Genomic DNA, 19,574 nt, shown 5'->3' with positions numbered 1-19,574 from the left:
TTGAAGGTATCAGAGGTCAGAGCTACCTACAAAACAGATGAATACCTATGGCAAAAATGCAAAAATACAAATCCTAACATAGCCAACTCAATGTGAAACTATACGAGTTGGAACAGCAATAATAAAAATGGGGGAAAGAGCAGTAAAACCATAAATGTAGACTTTTCTCTTCCATATCCTCCCCTGACTAAAGCACAGGGAATTGGTCAATGTTTGTTAATATCTTGTTTGTTGTTATGAGAAATAAACCAAATAGTTTTTGCTCTGGATAAGCCCCAAGAGGTCATCTATTCTGGTCCCATTGTCTCATTTTACAGATGAGGAAACTGTAGCCCAAATAACATAAGTGGCATGCTCCAGGTCGTTCAGCTGACTAATAGCAAGTCCTAGTCCAGGAACTGGTGCTGAGCTCAGCGTCTCCAGTATCTTATCTAGTATTTCACAATCCCTCTCATATGTCCTAATCTAGTCTTGATTCACATTAATGTTGAGAATTATTTTGACAATAACTTTTTCAAACAGACATTGCTCACGCTTCGTTTTATTATCCTGCAGATCATTTAAACTAAGCCTCAGACATTTCCCACCTGTGAAGGTGGTAGGGGTACACTTGCTTGAGGCACTGTGGAATCTTTCTTATGGGAACATATCTCCTCTTTAACTTGGAAATCTATAAGAAATAAATGTGTTTTAAAAAATCAGTTCCATACTATGCTGCCATAAAAAAAGAAGGAATTCTCATCATTTGCAGCAACCTGGATGGAATTGGAGAACATCATGCTGAGTGAAATAAGCCAATCAATGAAAGAGAAACACCACATGACCTCACTCATTTGTGGATGATAAAGAACATTATAAATTGATGATCCAAGAGACAGATATAGAGACAGTAAAGCAACAGGCAGACTGTCAAATTACAGTGGGGAGGGGAAGAAGATCTGGGGGAGATAATAGATCAACTGAAGGACTTGTGTACATGCATATAAGTACAACCAATGGACATAAAACTCTGGGGAGGGAGGGTATGTATAGGAGGGAGGGAGGGAGGGTGGGGGGCAAAAAAAATCAATAAAATATATATTTTTTAAAAATCAGTTCCAAATGCAACTTTCAAGAACCAAACTTTAGTGAAAGTACAATTTTATTTTCAGAAACCAATGCCCTAAGTTTACTATACTTTTGCTTTAGAGCAGATGAGTGCATTATCTCTCATTCAAATAAATACACCAAGTTGCCGAATGAAGGCGCATAACTGCACTGCCAAATGCTGCCCTTTTTTTTTTTACCAACTAAGTCTTTGTGACAGGAAATAATTTACAATGACTAAGTTCTAAACTCAGGATTTAGGACACAATATTAAAACTGACCTGAATAATTTTTATACACTTATAAGGTCAGCTGTTGACAACACAGAAACAAATAAATACCAATATGGAAAAGTACAAAATGGATTCATTAGAAAAATGACAGATCCTGGCATAATAGAGCTAAATTTATAGAGTACTAATTGGGGACAGGTACAGTTTTAAGTGTTAACTCATTCAATTCTTACAAATCCATGTGAGATACTAGTAGCCCCCATTTTATAAACTGAGAAGCCAAGGCAGAGACAAATTAAAGGGAGAGTGCACATTTACACCCTTGTAAGGGGGAAAGCCAGGATTTAAACCCAGGCAGGGTAGCTCCAGAGGCTCCATAGAAAATACTAAGATACAAAGACGTTGGAAATTTTACTCAAATGTCCAGAACAGGCAAATTTAGAGACAAAAAGTAGATTGGTGGTTGCCTAGAGCTAGGGAAGGGGTAGAGAGAGGAATGGGAATGACTATTAATAGGTATGGGGTTTCTTTTAAAGGTGATACAAATGTTCTAAAATTAGACTATGGTTATAGTTATACAAAATCTGTGAATAAACTAAAAACTAATGAATTATGCATTTTAAATAGAAGAACTGCACAGTTTGCAAAGTAATCCTCCATAAAGCTGTTTAAAAAAAAAAATAGTGTTGAGATATATGAAAAAATGGAGATGACAGTAATGTAAATTGCTAGTGGAAACAGTTTGAATTCTATGACTACTTTAATAACTTTAAGCCTAAAACTATTTTTTAAGTTTTTTTCACTTTAATGGAACCTTCAATGCAGCATAAAGTAGAGGGTCCTGGAGTTAGAGGCAGGAAGTGTCAGCCATGCTTCCAACCACTGGAATCTTCCCTTTTATAAATAATGATTAGGGTGATAATACCCATCCTCCTCACTCTCTCACTTGCCACCAGGACCATTGAAGCATGTTGTAATGAAGACACTTCTAAAATAACCAAATACCATTTATAGGAAGGATGAATGTTACCATGTTGAGATTTTATAAAATCAAAATTATCAGGAGATTGTTGGGAAATTATCAGAAGTCATCTGAAAGTTCATGAAATGCAGTAATCTATAGACATAAACGCCTAAACAACCAGAACGACCAAACAACAACCCGAAATGACGTGTCAATCAGTCACTAAGACGTGCACTGACCACCAAGGGGCAGATGCTCAATGCAGAAGCTACCGCCTGGTGGTCAGTGAGCTCCCACAGACAACCTCCTGTGGCCCCTCCCCCCTGCAAGCCAGCCAACCTCCTGGGTTCCTTCCCCTGGCCTGCCCGCCCCCTGATAGGCCTCGATCAACAGCCAGGCCAAGGGACCCCACCTGTGCACGAATTCATACAGTGGGCCTCTAGTAGGAAAAACAACAAATAGCTAATTCTTCATGAGCACGCAGTGTGTGCCACAATGTCCGTAGCACTACTCATCTGTTTGGTTACTTAATTCTCACAACCTTATAAAATAAATACTATTATTATTAGCCCCATTTGAGAGAAGCACTTGCCAAAAGGTAAGTTGCTTAAGAAGTGGCAGAGCTATAGCATGAATTTAAGCAATCTGGCTCCAGAGTCCTGATTTTAATCACTTCAGTTACAGCTCCTAAAGAATATTTCTCTTTTTGAGAGCTACTCATTCACCATTCATCTGACTCATTCACACAGGCCCCACACAAGGCAAAGACCATACAGTAGTGGGCCTCAGGAAGCTTACCCTGTAGATGGGGATACCAGGCAAATAAACCCAAATGTCCTTGTGAGAAGAGTGCTCTAAGGGAGCTGGGGATACTGAGAGAATACAGAAGAGGGGCACCTCCCTGAGACCAGGAAATCACAGGCTTCCTGCAGGTGACATCTGAGCCACACCTTGTAGATCAATAAAAGTTCAGCAGGAAGAAAAGGAGGAAGAAGAAAGGCAAGCTAACAGAAGGATGACCAATGGAGCAAGAACTAGAAACAACAGAGATAAATTCAGAGCACAGACAGAAAATTGACTACTGAGCAGGAGGAAGAGCATCATCTGCACTGAAATAAGACAAAACATATATGATGCATACAAGATGAAGCATGGGACAGGAAGTTGAAGTTTAAGATGATCCAGGCCAGTTGGTCATCACAAAGGAGGCATATTCATTGTGGTATGTGAATAGGAAGTAGGGAATGAAACAGGGTGGGCCTAGAGATTTGAGAAAGGGGTTATCCCATTTACCCATCAAATTAATCTTTTGTGTGTAGGCTTAGTCCCTTTTTATAGAGCTAACTGACTCAAATGGATTAAGATCTCCCTCAGAGTCACACACAAGAATAAAAGCATCAAATCTCCAAAGCCTCTTCTCTTTCACTACCCCATACTCCTTCCATGAACACAAGAAATGTCTGTACTGACACTAGCCAGCAGTGAGTTGGACTCTGCCTAGAAGACTGGAAAGATAAGAGAACTGGAGAAATGTAAACATATTATAAATCATCATTCAGAGAAACTGAAGATGTATACTCTCCTTCCCCAAACCACAAGCAAAAATGTTCTGGCTCTGTTTTCAATATTTTTTAAAAAGTTAGTGGTTCCTAAAATGGAGACACACTGAGGCAGTATCCTGGTCACACACTGCTTTACACTCTTTAAATTTCAGTGCTGTAGCTCAACAAACACTAATCTGACTAGGAGATGTATTACTAGTTAAATAAGCTAATCACTCAATGTCACCTGACAAAAGGGCAAATTAATATAAATTATTAACAGTAATGGAAAAAAAAAAAGTAATGGCCTGTTAAATTTTCACCAGATTAGTTAACAATACTGGAATAAGACAGAATTAGCCCCTCAAATAAATTTTTTATTTGCAAATTAATTCAGAATTTATTTTCAAGACCACAAGCCAATACAAATATATCATCTGCCACTGCCACCCTATTACCCCCCCTCTCCAGGGTGAGGGGGGGGGGGAGACTTTGAAAAATTTACACCAGAATGTTTGAAATGGTGATCATCTCTAGAGCTGAGAGTAAAGATGATTTTTACCTCCTTCTGTCATATTCATCTGTATTTTCTACAATACACTCATGACTTTTAACTTTTAAAAAGTTCCCTTTTCCCTTTTTTTAGAAGACCAAAAAGCACATTCAAGTATTCACATATGAACAATTTGTACCTTTCTTCTTTTTTTTTTTTTTTCTTCTTTTTTTTTCTTTTTTTTTTTTGGCAAGACTCAGAAAAACTTAGCTCAAGACTCCTAACTGAAATCCTAACAACAAAAATCTCCTTTAGCAACTGTATATTCCAGTAAGACAACATTCGATGAATAGTATTTTAATGGCTGTTAAAACATTACTTGTCACAAACTTCCTAATTATAATGTAAATGTAGCATGGGTGGAAAAAGAACTCTAAAAATACTTTTTTTAAAAAACATTCATCAAATGTAAAACTGTGGCTAACCTTAAATCATTTGTTAGTACAGTTCTTTTCTAAATAAAAGATAAAATAGTACTAGCACATTTTTTCTATTATATAAAATTGATTTAAAAAATGAGAAGAAATGCTAGCTGGGGTAGCTCAGGGTTGAACGTCGACCAATGAACCAATTCCTAGTCAGGGCATATGCCCAGGTTGCGGGCTCCATCCCCAGGATGAGGCATGCAAGAGGCAGCCAATCAATAATTCTCACTCATCACTGATATTTCTCTCTCTCTCTCTCTCTCTCTCTCTCTCTCTCTCATTCTCACTCTCGCGCTCTCACTCTCTCCTTTCATATCTGAAATCAATTAAAACATTTTTTTAATGAGAAGAAATAAGTTGAATACAAACAGCTATTGGGTGCTGCAGAAAACACAAAAAGCCTAAATTATTCCTATTTTCAAAGCATTTAAAATCATATTAAGAAAAAAAAAGGACTATTTCTTACATTAAAAGGCAGAAGGCCAGCATATAGTGTTATGCAATATACAACCTGAGAAGCTGTACATTCCCATAAATGATATATTAGAAAGGCAAGCCAATATATGTGAATGGTCCAATGAGCAACATGGAACATAAATCAAGAATTACATACTCCATACACAAGAGCCAAGTAAGGAAAATTTATGAGTAAAACCAGCTCAATGAAAATAAGGTAGCAGCACCAATGTAAAAATAAACAAAAAGGCCTTGTCCAGAATGAAAGAGTAACAGGTATGAGTGACACTTGCAAAATAATTAGCTCCAATCAATAGTTACCATGAGAGAATATTGGACCAGTTAGAAATCCAGATTTTTAGAAGTAGCTCCTAATATTAGAGAATTTAAAACATTACCACATTACAGAGGAGTTTAGAGGAAGGCACCCTCTCAGGAACCTTGATCTAAGCCCTAAGGAGACAGGATATTTATTTCCATCTTGGGGGGAACGAATAGCGCATAGGCACTAAGGCCATTCAAGAACATGGGGTGTGGGGCAGCAGGCTGGGAACAGCCAGATGGCCTGTGTTGAGGAGTGCTAAGAAAAGAGGTTAGAAAGAACACTGAGAAGCTTCCAAATCAATGTCCGGTCTGTGTCTCACAGCATCCAAACCATCTGGCCTAAACATCCCCAGGCGAGATCTACTTTTCAGAACCACTGGGGAGTACAGATGAGAATCAACAACTCAATCAACTCCTCAGTTGATTCTTATGCACACTGAAGTCTGAAAACAACTAACTGTTCCAGAGCAAGGAAGTAACAATGAATAGTAAGGGCAAAGCCAGTACATTTAAATCACATATTAAACATTACAAGGGAGACAGTTGTTTCAAAAGATGTTCTGTTTTAATATTCCCTACTACTCTATGCTTCCCGAAAAATGTTTTAGTGTATAACATATTTTATTCAATTTCACATCTGAAAATCAGAGTCTCTTCCTCTTAGGTATAATAAAACTAAAATAATTATATGAAGACTTTAAAAAGGTTCACATAGCAGTATTTGGGGAGAAAACCCAGTCAAATAAAACAAACTTCTGCTTTATTAAGAAAGGGCATAGCCCTATTTTTAAAAGCAAAGCAAATGAATACAAAAACAAAAATTGAAATTCTGATTAAGCATGCAGTACTGAAATCATATGCAAGAGTCTTGAGTCCAAAATTTAAATACATAAGTTCATTATTCAGAAATGAAATCTGTTTAACGAGCTAGGGAATATGAGAAGTTCTGAATGACTCTCCAAGCTACTTCAAAATTTTCTTCCAAATGAAAAATCAGCCAGAGGTACAGATCATTCCTACCACTCTACCTGAATAATCACTTATAAACTTCAAAGTTCTGATTTCTACAAATAGGCCTCATGTTATCTTGGCTAGCAGAATTTTCTCTGGCAATCAAAAGAAACCCATTAAACAAGTTAGTCAACTTATTCCTGAGAGCTATTTATCTGGCATATTAAAATGATTGAAGGAATGAAACACAAAAAAAACAGGTTAGCCCTAACCGGTTTGGCTCAGTGGACTGAGCATTGGTCCAAGGACTGAAGAGTCCCCGGTTGCAGGCTCAATCCCTGGCCCTGGTCAAGGTGCATGCGGGTGGCAACAATCAATGTCTCTCTCACATCAGTGTTTCTCTGTCTCTCCCTCACCACCTTCCATTTTTAGAGACCATTCTCTCTAAAAATCAATGGAAAAATATCCTCAAGTGAGAATTAACAAACAAAGAGGCAAAAAACATAACTTAAAATTGCTTTGGGGAGGGAAGATCAACACCCGTGAAATGCTACAATGTGTTTAATTCAAAAGCCTTGCCCACTTATTCACACTATAAAGGGACATACCACAAATGTGTGTTCATAAACAGTGTTAAATTAAGGCTAAGTTAATCACCTTTGTCACTCCAGCACCTATAAAGTTCCTAGTACAATGTTGCTGAATGAATGACTGTTACGATGCAGTACATATAAATATGACCTGAATGACTTAGTTAGGTTCTGGTAGCCCCTTCCCTCTGCTTGTCACCCTTCATCCAGTCTGTTTCACAAACTGCCCTCATTCACCATTTTCACAGGGGCCAAAATGTCACATAAGACCGTGTCCAGTGCCTATTCAAGCCCTTCTGGTGTCATCATTTTTCTATAATAGTTTCTTGAAAAAGCATACCTTCTGTATATGTTACCTAACATTTCCTAAGCACATACTATGCACCTTTAGAGTACTAAGCCTTGCCATACATAACTTTATTTATTCCTTACAAGAAGAATAAGATTTAGGCACTGTCAGCACCCTTTTTTTTTAATCAAAGGAAACTGAGAGCTTAAATAACATTTTTTAACAGCCCTTAAATAGTAAATGACAAAAACTAGACTAAACCCCTAGCCTGCATGCCTCCAAAGTACATGTTCTTAACCCATTATAAGAAGGCCGAGTCCCTGCTGCCATTATCAGCACTCCTTTTCCACTGACTTACCTAAAAATCACTCGTCTTGCTCCCCAGCTTTCTAATTCAAGCTTTGGGGCAACAAAAATTAACGTGTATCCATCCACTTTCTGGGTTGGGAGATAATGCCAAAGGGGAAAACCTGAACGGCCAGAAGGAAGAAAATGGGGCAGTGAAACCGCATGTCTTTGATATTTGATATTTCCTCTTTGATATTTCTATTTGAAACTTAAAGAATGTGATTCTAATCAAGGACAAGTTAATCTGCACCTGCACATTTTTTTTACATCTTTACAAATTGGGAAATTTTAACATAATCACTAACTTTCTCAAATCAAAGATTTTAAGAAATGAATGATTCCTCAAGTTCTTTGAATTTGCCTTCAATCCTGGGTCAAATAACTCCCACACAGACTTTGCTGCTTAAAACTCTTAGCTTATTCTGTAGGCTTCTTGTGAACTGTAAACATTTCCACATGGCTCATTATGTCTGCTACATCTTTGTCATATGCACTGTAATTTAAAAATCATATAGTTGCCCTTATTTTTAAATATTTTGATTGAGAGGTTTCACTAAGCCAGATTGCCCTTCCTCCTACTCATTCCCATTTCCATCTCATTATTCCAAATTAGAGGTTTGGCTATATGTTACAAACATATACCTGCAACCGGTTAACTCCTGTGGACCAATAGATTTCAGATTCAAAGCCTCAGAAACAGCTACAAGAAAGCCATTTGAGAGACAAATTTTACTTCTTCAAGTACTGCAACTCTAAGCCTGAGTTAGCTAAAGCTCAGAGGAAGCCTGGCCCAGTGGGGCCTGAGAATTTGGAAGATAGATCTTTAAAAAAAAAATTTAAAAAAAGATAGATACTTGGAGGGACTTAAGGAATTTCAAGAGTCTAAGAAGGTAATAACACCACAACTACCTGAGCTTCCATGTCTGGCCTACAGTGTCTGCTCTGTGTGCCATCCTCTGCAAAAAACATTCATATGTATACTTATATATTTTTGTAAACCATCAGCATATACTGGAATGACTGTATTTCTAAATCCATGAAAGGAGGTATTTATAAAGAAAAGTGATCCAAACCCTAGCTTATTTGGCTTAATGCAGTGGTCAGCAAACTCATTAGTCACAGAGCCAAAGAGCTACAGTACAACAATCAAAATTTCTTTTTGAGAGCCGAAAACCGACTTCTGCGCGTGCGCCATGAAGTTTCAATTGCACTGTACGTGCGCACCGGGACATGGTATTTTGTGGAAGAGCCACACTCAAGGGGCCAAAAAGCCGCATGTGGCTCTCAAGCCGCCGTTTGCCTATTACTGGCTTAGTGGAGAGGGCTTCAGCCTGCGAACCCAGGGGTCCCGGCTTTGATTCCAGGCAAGGGCAAGTACTCAGTTGCAGGCTCCTCTCTGTCTCAGACCCTGGTCAGGGCTCATGCAGGAGGCAACCAATCAATGTGTTTTTCTCATATTGATGTTTCTCTCTGTCTTTCCCTCTCTCTACCACTCTCTCTAAAAAAAAACAATGGAAAAATATCCTCAGGTGAGGATTAACAAAAAAAACAAAAAAAGAAAAGAAAAATCCAAATATCATCAGCTTAAAATTGCTTAAATTTTTAAGGGGAATCAGATGGACACTTCATTGAATGTCATTACACTATCCAGCTGAGCATCGGGCAAGGGGAGGAGATAGGTTGCCTCAGGCCTTACCAGCTCTGGGAATGAGCCATCATCCAAACCAGGCGATGAATTTCACTTAACAGTTATTCCACTGAGGCTGAGGGAGCATATGCCCTGTGCCAGGCACTGTTCTAGAAACTAGGGATAAACACTCAAAAGTTGCTGTCCTCATGGAGCTTACAGTCTAACTGGAGGATACAGAAAATAATCAGCTGTCAAGTGGTGAAAAGTGCTATGGAGTAAAATAAAGAAGCCAGAAATTGGTAAGAATGAACATTAATTTATGTAGGATGTCAGTGAAGGGCCTCTCTGCAAAGGCACAATAAACAAAGACTTAAAAGAAGTGGAGGAGGGAGCCAATGCTGAATATCTGGCAAGAAACAGCAAATACAAAGTGTATTTCTTGGAGGAAGCCTCAATGCAAGAGCATGTTTAGTGTCTTTGAGAAAGAGCAAGGAGCAAAGTGTGGCTGGAATAGGATTCGTGAAGAAGAGAGTGATCTGAAGTCAGAGAAAGGGCCATATCATGTAAAGTCTTGTAGCCTCAAGAGGGAATTTAAATTTTATCCTTAATGTGAGCAGAAGCCAATGGGATGTTTTGAATAGAGGGGCATGATCTGACCACTTTTAGCTTGCTCTGGCTGCTACATATTGCACGGGGGGGCAAGGGTGGGGAAGCAGGGTACCTGTAAGGAGCAAAGATAATAGTGGTTTGAAATAGGAGGAATAGAGAAGACAGTGAGAAGTGTTTGGATTCTAGATATTTTTCAAAAATATCCATTGGTTTTTGGAGTCTTCAGAATATCTGTGGCAGAGTGCAAAAATGGCCACAAAAACTTTTCCCCCTTGTATTCATGCCACTGTATAATTTTAGAGTTCTTCCAGCGGTAGAATCTTCCTCCACCCTTGGAATTTCAGCTGACCTTGAAACTTGCTTTGACCAATGGGATAACAATAAACATAATGAAAGCAGAGATTTGAAAAGTATTTAAGCATTTTGCACTTGCCCTCCCTTACTGCACTTACCCCACAACCCAGACTAATCTGCTAATGATAAGACTCACACAGCCCAGACACTTCTGTAGCTGCAGCCATGAGTTATGCGAAAGAAACCATCACTGCCAGCTGACTGTAGGTGAACCCAGTCCTGGCTAATGTGGCACAGTTGGTTGAGCATCCTCCCATGCACAGAAAGGTAGCTGGATCAATTCTGGGGGCGTGCAGGAGGCAGCTAATCAATGTTTCACATATTGATAATGTTTCTCTCTCCCTCTCCCTTCCTCTCTCTAAAATCAATAAAAACATAAATTAAATTAAATAAAAAGAGTGAGCCCAGAGGAGATCAGGACCATTACACATCTGAAACCAGCCTAAATTGCCCAGCCACAGAATGATGAACTGAATAAATGGCTGTTGTTTTTTAAGCCACCAAGTTTTGGAGTGGTTTCTTAGGCAGCAAAAGCTGATTGAATATTTTTTATCCCTTAAGTCAAATAAACCACTAAGCTCTCTTGGCTTCTCTAATGGCATTACACAAAAACAAAATTTCAATTCTAAAGTAAATTGATAGAGAATGGACATGATGTTGCCTAGTCGAATGAGCTAATTAGAAAAGAAGAGAGCAAAAGTCACAAATTACAGTGTAGCTCATTAAAGTGTGGTATGACAGCCGAGGAGCTGAGTTCTTTATGCAATGAAATACCAAGATAAGAATCTCAGAAAACAGGGAGAACAAAAGATTTCACTCCAATAGAATTTCTCTTTTCAATACCCCACACACCATTTCTGAAAATTACTAAGTACTTTACCCTCCTGCTGAACATCAAAAATAATGCTTTTTCAAGGTAATCTAGAGTGAAGAGCAATTAAAGCTGATAGAAAAGAAACCAATAATGTTGAAGAGATCACAAACTGGACTTCTCTTCCTTGGCTGATACAGATAGATAGGTTAATGAAGGATGGCGGGTGGATTAAAGAACAAACATACACCAGGTAACACTTTGATTATTAACCTGACTGCTAATTTGATTAATTATGAGAATAAGCATTTATGCTATATGGAGGACTCCTCATGCTACAACTGATTATACAAAGGTCTAATGTAATGATCACCAATATTCAATGGATTCGTATATGTACAAAGATAATAATAAAAAATAGATTTAAAAAATATTCAATGGATTCTTTTATTCCCAGTAGTTTGCTTACTTTCTATTAGTTTTGAAAACAGACGCAACTACTTTTTTGTGTTATAATTAATTTTTTTCATTGTCAAGGTAGAAGGTGAAACCCTCCACTTCTTTTTCCCAAAGATAACCACTATTTACAGTTTCTTTTTATCTCCTTCCAGACTATCTCTCTCTTAAAAGTTATGTCTGACACAACTTTAAAAACAAAAACATTTATAATTCTTTCAAACCACCTTATAAATTAAGTAAATGCATTCTATATGTGTGTTCTGCTGTCAGAGCTTTTCAAACTCTATAAAAATCTGACATTAATATTTATTATATGATGGCTGGCTGGGTTTCTGAAACCGCTCATCTATTATCACCAAAAAGAACTAAACAGCAATGAATGACCCCACTCTCCCTCAAAAACAAAAATATCTAATAGGTGAAAGAAAAATTACATTTTTTAGAACTGAAATAGAAATCAGATGGTTAAACGAAAGCATTCACTACAGTTTATGGGCTTGATTTATATTTGACATGTGGAAATGAGTTTTCAAGAAGAAAAAAATTTCTGGAGACAGATCCTAATTATCTACGTTTCTGAAGATATGCTCACCAAAGAAAGGCCCCCTAGGGTCTATTCAGAATATACACTGAACCTCATTCAAGTACAAAGGACAAAGACACAGATAGTCTTATCAAATTATGTATAGGAAAATGAAGAGCTAGGGAAATAAGGGTTTTAGTAAAAAAAAAAACTTCCCAAATACTATATACAGTTTTTCAAATATACGAACCCCTATTACTTAGAAATTTAGCAAATCACATCAAATCTTTGCACCTCTTAATTATCCTCACTAATGAAGGGAAAGAAACATGAATAATCTAAAATTTACTTCTTCTTGAATATTAAAAAATGTACCAACTGTAGGGGATGGGAAGCATGGGATGGAAAATGCAGACTTCCTGCAACAGCAAACAGAAACTTTTTCTTTTTAATTATGATTGCCTAAGGCCAGAATTAAAATAAGATATTTAAATGTCCTAAATACATATCAAACAAAAGTGAAGACAGGTTGAGTGAAGGGAAAAGTCCATCCAGCTAAGAGGAAAGAGAAACTACAGAGGACCAGAGAAGTAACTCTTAGAGCACTCATCTTTCATTAACCATGAGGAGCCAGAACCAGTGCCTCTGAGCTGACATAAATCCCTATAAGGCAAGACGGGCCAGAGCAAGAGAAAGGACTAGAATATTATACTCTCCCACCGCTCACTCTTCCACTCACACATCCCCCACAAACCTGCCCCTCGGAGACTATTGCTACACTGGGTTCCAGCCCAGTGAAAAGTTCTCTATGCCCTGGCTAGTGTGGCTATTTGGTTAAGCCGTGGTTGGCAAACTGCAGCTCGCGAGCCACATGTGGCTCTTTGGCCCCCTGAGTGTGGCTCTTCCACAAAATACCATCGCCTGGGCAAGTCTATTTTGAAGAAATGGCATTAGGCCGAAACCGGTTTGGCTCAGTGGATAGAGCGTTGGCCTGTGGACTGAAAGGTTCCTGGTTCCATTCCGGTCAAGGGCATGAACCATGGTTGTGGGCACATCCCTAGTAAGAGGTGTGCAGGAGGCAGGTGATCAATGATTCTCTCTCATCGATGTTTCTAGCTCCCTATCTCTCTCTCTTCCTCTCTGTAAAAAAAAATCAATAAAATATATTTTAAAAAATAAAGAAATAAATAAAGAAATGGCATTAGAAGTTTAAGTTTAACAAATACATCTCTCAAAAGAAATTTCAATCGTTGTACTGTTGATATTTGGCTCTGTTGACTAATGAGTTTGCAGACCACTGGGTTATAGCATTGGCCCAAGGACTGAAGGGTCACAGGTCTGATTCCCAGTCAAGGGCAGGAACCTGGGTTGCAGGCTCAAACCCTGGTCCTGGTCGGGGTCCTGCTCAAGGTACATAGGGGAGGCAACTAATAGATATGTCTCTCTTACACTGATGTTTCTCTTTCTCTCTCTCCTCTCCCCCCCACCCCGCCCCTTTCCCTCCCTCCATTCCTTTCTCCCTCTCTAAAAATCAATGGGAAAAAATGACCTCAGGTAAGGATTAACCAAAAAATGAAAAAAATGAAAAGCTGTCTACAGTGTATTCCAAGGAGAGTAGCAAAAGTGCCAAGTTAGTGCCAGCAACATTTCTAATGAATCAGCAAATCTCTCTGGTCTAAACCCAAGATGTGACAGGAACTGAGTTGTTTTTTGTCAAGGCTGCTACACTGAAATTCATTTAATGTTTGTATACTATTTCTGCTCTCCACAGCTGACAAAATAAATACTATCTAATAAAAGCCCCACTAAATTTTGATATCTGAACAATCAGCATATTCATTCATTCATTCATTCATTCATTCATTCAATAAACACTTATTCCCTATCTCCTTACATGCCAGACACTGCTAGCTCTCTCAATCAGAGCCAAAATGACTGAGGATAAAACCAGAAAATGAAACTTATGCCCAGATCCTATCAAAGCATTTTGCAACCTTTGATTATGATAAGCCTTTCAGATTCAGAGACTCTGTTCTGTCCAAAGCAGCACCTTTTTGGCTAACCAGAGTGGGCCATATCATAAAACTTTGTGGTTAAAGCCATGCTCAGTTTACTACACAACTACACTGCACAAATACACTCTTCATTTTTAAAAAGTTCTTTAAAAGAATATTTAAAATACAAACCAGAAAAGAAAAAGGAATGAATAAGAAGAGGTTTTATAAGTTAATACCATTTTATATAGGTGTCCCAAAAAAATGTGTGCATACTTTAACAGCTGATAACTCACTTAATTTTTCACTCTTTTTCAGGTCTAGCTGATTTGAAATAATGAGTGAAGCTTTGAACTAAGCTTTTGAACTAAGAACCTAAAGTTCCATTAGACTTTTTCTTTGGAGATACATAAAAGAGAAAGCTTATGGTACAAAACTAGCAATAGCAGACAAATTGAGCGTACACAAACACCGAATGAAATTATTTTTTTTAATATATTTTATTGATTTTTTACAGAGAGGAAGGGAGAGAAATAGAGAGTTAGAAACATCGATGAGAGAGAGTCATCGATCAGCTGACTCTTGCACACCCCCTACTGGGGATATGCCTGCAACCAAGGTACATGCCCTTGACCAGAATCGAATCCGGGACCTTTGAGTCCGCAGGCCGACGCTCTATCCACTGAGCCAAACTGGTTCAGCCGAATGAAATTATTTTTAATGTTTGCCATTCCATTGCTTCCTGTTATCAACAGTGCCTGTACCAGAACAGCCATCAGTTTGAAAATAGGCATTGACAAAAAAAATTATTGTCTGTAGATTCTTTTAAGTTTTGAAAATGAACTGTATGTTAACAAACACTGACCTTATAATCATTCAAAGTGTGTATACATTTTTTGGGACACCCTCTACATGAAGATTACCCTTCCTCACTGAAAGGATGATTTCACTCAACAGGAACTCATTGAGCAGAGAAGGTGTGAAGGGAACACTTATCCTAGACCATGGGAATTCAATCATGAATGAACATGAATCCTGACCTCAAGGATGGAAATATCATAACAACTATCAATTACCAAGTGCCTACTATGTGTCAGCACTGGTCTGGGCATTTCATATATATCACCTCTCAAACTAATCCTGCAAGGCAGATATTATCACCACTTTACAGATGAGCAAACTGAGGCTCTAAGATCATTTGTCCAAGGACACCTAACAGACAAGGAAAACTGGCTGGAATTCTAGGACTGTCTGGCTCACAAATCTATCCACTTTCCATGATTCTACCTGCTGGACATGCAATATCTTTGTCTTCATCGTCAATCTACCTAGCCTCGCACGCTACCTTTATATTTCCATAAAAAGGTATTTCCATATTTCTATATATTTCTATAAGTTGTCCCAAGCAAACCTACCTGCAAAATGACTTAGGAAGAAAAAATACAGAGAGAAGAAAAAAAAACAAAAGTCAAAAATTATTTTTTTAACAGATGGATGGTGTGGTGGAGAGAATTTTAGGGGACTATCTCTTTCTTTAATAAAGCTGAAATCAAACAGTATATACACCTACTGTGTCCTGCCTCAACTGAGGCTCTCATTGTTAAGACTTAGAGTCTTTATTTAAAATCTTTAAAATAAAAAGTAAGAACTCAAGGTAGAACAGAAACATCAGCATCTACCAACTCAGGAAGATAACTTGAAAAGAAGAATTCTGATTGACATTCCAATTCAACCACACTTACTAGACTCTGAACTGCCAGTTATTTCTTGGAACCTTGGTCCTCTCATTCTATACCTACTTCAAAATTTTTTTTTAAATATATTTTATTGATTTTGTACAGAGAGGAAGGGAGAGAGATAGAGAGCTAGAAACGTCGATGAGAGAGAAACATCAACCAGCTGCCTCTTGCACACCCCCTACCGGGGATATGTCCGCCACCAAGGTACATGCCCTTGACTGGAATCGAACCCGGGACCTTTCAGTCCCCAAGCCGACACTCTATCCATTGAGCCAAATTGGTTTCGGCCCTACTTCAAAATTTTATGTACATGTTGCTTTTGTGAATATTTTAATTCACTTATTTTATTTGAATTTATTATGAAAGGAAAAACATCCACTGGGACTGAATACATTTTCTTCTCTCAATAGAATCTGAAAACATATCAATGACAGCACACATTAGCATTGAGGTAAGTATGAGAAATGAGCGGTTTGGACATTGTAATAACCATAGCTTCCCAAATTTTCTAGGTCTAAATAAAGACTAACTACAGGTTTCCCTGCTAATCACAATTATAGATGCTCAACAAATTCATAATTTCATTTCATAAAAACAGCATTAGGTAAAAACTCACAGATGAAGAAAAATTTCTAACACATATAAAATTCATATTCTAAGCCACCTGCTCCAAAGATACTTTTGCAAAACTCTTAGCAACATCGTTAATTTTTTTAGATTCTTTCTTTCATTTTCATTTTTTTCACTGTTCCCACTCAATGAAAGATGTTAGGTTACCAGCTATGTCCTATCTGTCCAGGTAACATTCACCAACCGCTTAGCACCACCAACAATCTCTCCCCATGATTCACAGTGATAATGTTCAGTGTCATCACACATATCCATCTCCCCAATCTCCCCCAACACATCACCCATACCAACTGGGGAAGACAGGTGAACACAAGATTTTAACATCTGCCGTAGAGCAAAGCAGCTCACACTTGGCTAGTCTAGTCCTTAGGTCTGATAGCATACTGACTCTGACAGCTTCCAAATGTTACTTCACTCAAAAATGCTTTCTAAATGCTTTTTAAAGTTCATTAGCAAATGATAGTGATATATTGTTTCACTTAAACAATTTAGTCTATGATAGACTTAATGGAGTTTAAAAAAACAAATAGCTACTTCCCTAAATATAAAATACAGAAATAAATCATCTTTAAAAGATCCACTCTAGCCCAGCTGGCGTGGCTCAGTGGTTGAATGTCGACCTATGAACCAGGACCATGGTCGGCAAACTGCGGCTCAAGAGCCATATGCGGCTCTTTGGCCCCTTGAGTGTGGCTCTTCAGCAAAATACCATGGCCCTAGCGAGTCTATCTTGAATAAGTGGCAATTGAAGAAGTTTAAGTTTAAAAAATTTGGCTCTCAAAAGAAATTTCAATTGTTGCTCTGTTGACGAATGAGTTTGCCGACCACTGAACAAGGAGGTCATAGATCCATTCTCCGTCAGGGTATATGCCAGGTTGTTGGCTTGAGCCCCAGTGTGGGGGTGTGCAGGAGGCAGCCAATCAATGATTCCCTCACATCATTGATGTTTCCATCTCTCTTTCCTTCATCCTTCCTCTCTGAAATCAATAAAAATATCTTAAAGGGGGGGAGGGGGGAAGGGGGGAAGAAGATCCACTTGAAACCCAAATCTTAAAATAACCATCAGTAGTATTTATAAATAAATAATAACATCAACGACAACAGCAAAGACAGCTAACATTTATATAACACCATGATATAGAACCTACTCTAAACATTAGCTATATTAACATAATCCTCAAAGTCACCTTATGGAAAAGTTTTTCATCTCTCATCTTTTTCAAATGAATCAAGCAAACTTCATGACTATCTCACTAAGAAAGACACAAAGAACTATGATACCCTAATGTGAAAAAAGTATTATCTTTAGAGATAGTACAAAATTACAAACAAAATTACAAACAACCTTGCTAAAAAATAACAGGGGAATCTTCCTCGACAAAAAAAATGTAAGTGGAGCCGAAACTGGTTTGGCTCAGCGGTAGAGCGTTGGTCTGCGGACTGAAGGGTCCCGGGTTCGATTCCAGTCAAGGACATGTACATTGGTTGCGGGCACATCCCCGGTAGGGGGTGTGCAAGAGGCAGCTGGTCGATGTTTCTCTCTCATCGACGTTTCTAGCTCTCTATCTCTCTCCCTTCCTCTCTGTAAAAAAATCAATAAAATATATATATATTTTTTAAATGTAGGTGGAGTGTTCTATTTACATTACCATGCAAAAGAAAAATAATATTCCATTAAGTAAAAACCTTAAGAAAATATAATTTCACCAATACTATACTGATATTAAATATAAACTTGCACTCACAAGATTGCACATTATTTGATTAATCAGAAAATGACTCTAAAATTATTTTGGAATTCATTAACCATTAAGGTACAAGAGTGGTCATTTAAGGACTGTCAAAGACTCCAAACTCTACAGGCCTTTTACTTATTTTGTTGTCCTCTCCCACAGGTCAGGGCTTTCCCTCTTACGTAAACCATCTCAAATCCAGTTCTGCTTCAAGCACTGGTACAGAACGAAAAGCACTCACTCCACTCAATTTTCGCCACCCACAGAAGGCAGCACAGATAACAAAAAATAATTTAAATCATAATAGCTCGAGAAAATTTAAAATTAGCAAGTGACAAGGAGGTGGATTCAATTTTTAACTTCATTCAAATTATCAAATTTAAAATACTTTCAATTATTTATTTTTTCAATCTTCATAGTAACCATAACATCACAAAGTTAATTGCTTTGCCTAACTGAACTTTTATTGGTGGTTGCATCCTCATTTAATGAACTTCAACTGGTGCTGACAGTAATTCTAGCTCTAATCTTCTAAACATTTATTCTTTTAATGAATTCAGTCTATTGTATTATGTCCCCCACTATTCCAAGCACCAGTTCATAACCCAGTGAATTAAAACACATGAAAACTTAAGATCATAAACTTCAATAACACAGGGCCACCTATGGAGCATATAGCTGAATGAGCAGATGGGTTTTATTTACATTTAAAAAGACATTTTGTACATTGTACATTTATAATCTGAAAGTAAATTGGTAATATTATTTTAAAGGAAGCAAAAATTAAGTGATTTGTTTTCAAAGAAACTTCAGTATCATCAAATGACAAACACGATGTTACCGTAACAAAAGAACTTTTCAATTCCAAATCCAACAATAAGACTATCTCAGAGTAATCTTCCAGTTATTTTCAAAGAAACCTCAGCATCATAAAATGACAAGTACGATGTTACCATGACAAAAGAACTTTTTCTAATTCCAACTCCAATGATAACACTATCTCAATGTAATTATAGTGCTATTAATCATCACATAATTTTGGTACAACACTGGAACACATAAGCATGAGAGGAAAATATTATTTCTCACAACTGAGTAAGGAGTTTATGGGTAATTTACATATTCTATAGTTTTATATTTACAGATATGTACAAGGACAGGATCAAGGACAAATTTTAACCCAACCTGAATGATTTGGTCCTGACAATGTAAACAGTCCCATCAGTCTCTGACCTCCAGCTATAATGGCCTCTAATGACCTTTTGAGGAGAAGAACATCAACCTTCTTGATTTGCTCATTACTGTGTTCCAAAGGCAGTGCCTGGTGCATCA

General features: G+C 37.7%; 1 protein-coding gene across 11 annotated transcripts in view; it reads right to left on the bottom strand.

Annotated features, from left to right (window-relative positions):
- The window catches only part of PPP2R5E (protein phosphatase 2 regulatory subunit B'epsilon), a 139,030-nt gene that overhangs the window by 110,531 nt on the left and 8,925 nt on the right, over nt 1–19,574 (bottom strand). The window lies entirely within an intron of this gene.

This window comes from Pipistrellus kuhlii, unplaced genomic scaffold, assembly GCF_014108245.1.
Source record: "Pipistrellus kuhlii isolate mPipKuh1 unplaced genomic scaffold, mPipKuh1.p scaffold_m20_p_1, whole genome shotgun sequence".
Classification (NCBI taxonomy): domain Eukaryota; kingdom Metazoa; phylum Chordata; class Mammalia; order Chiroptera; family Vespertilionidae; genus Pipistrellus; species Pipistrellus kuhlii.
This window is presented reverse-complemented; position numbering and strand designations above follow the sequence as displayed.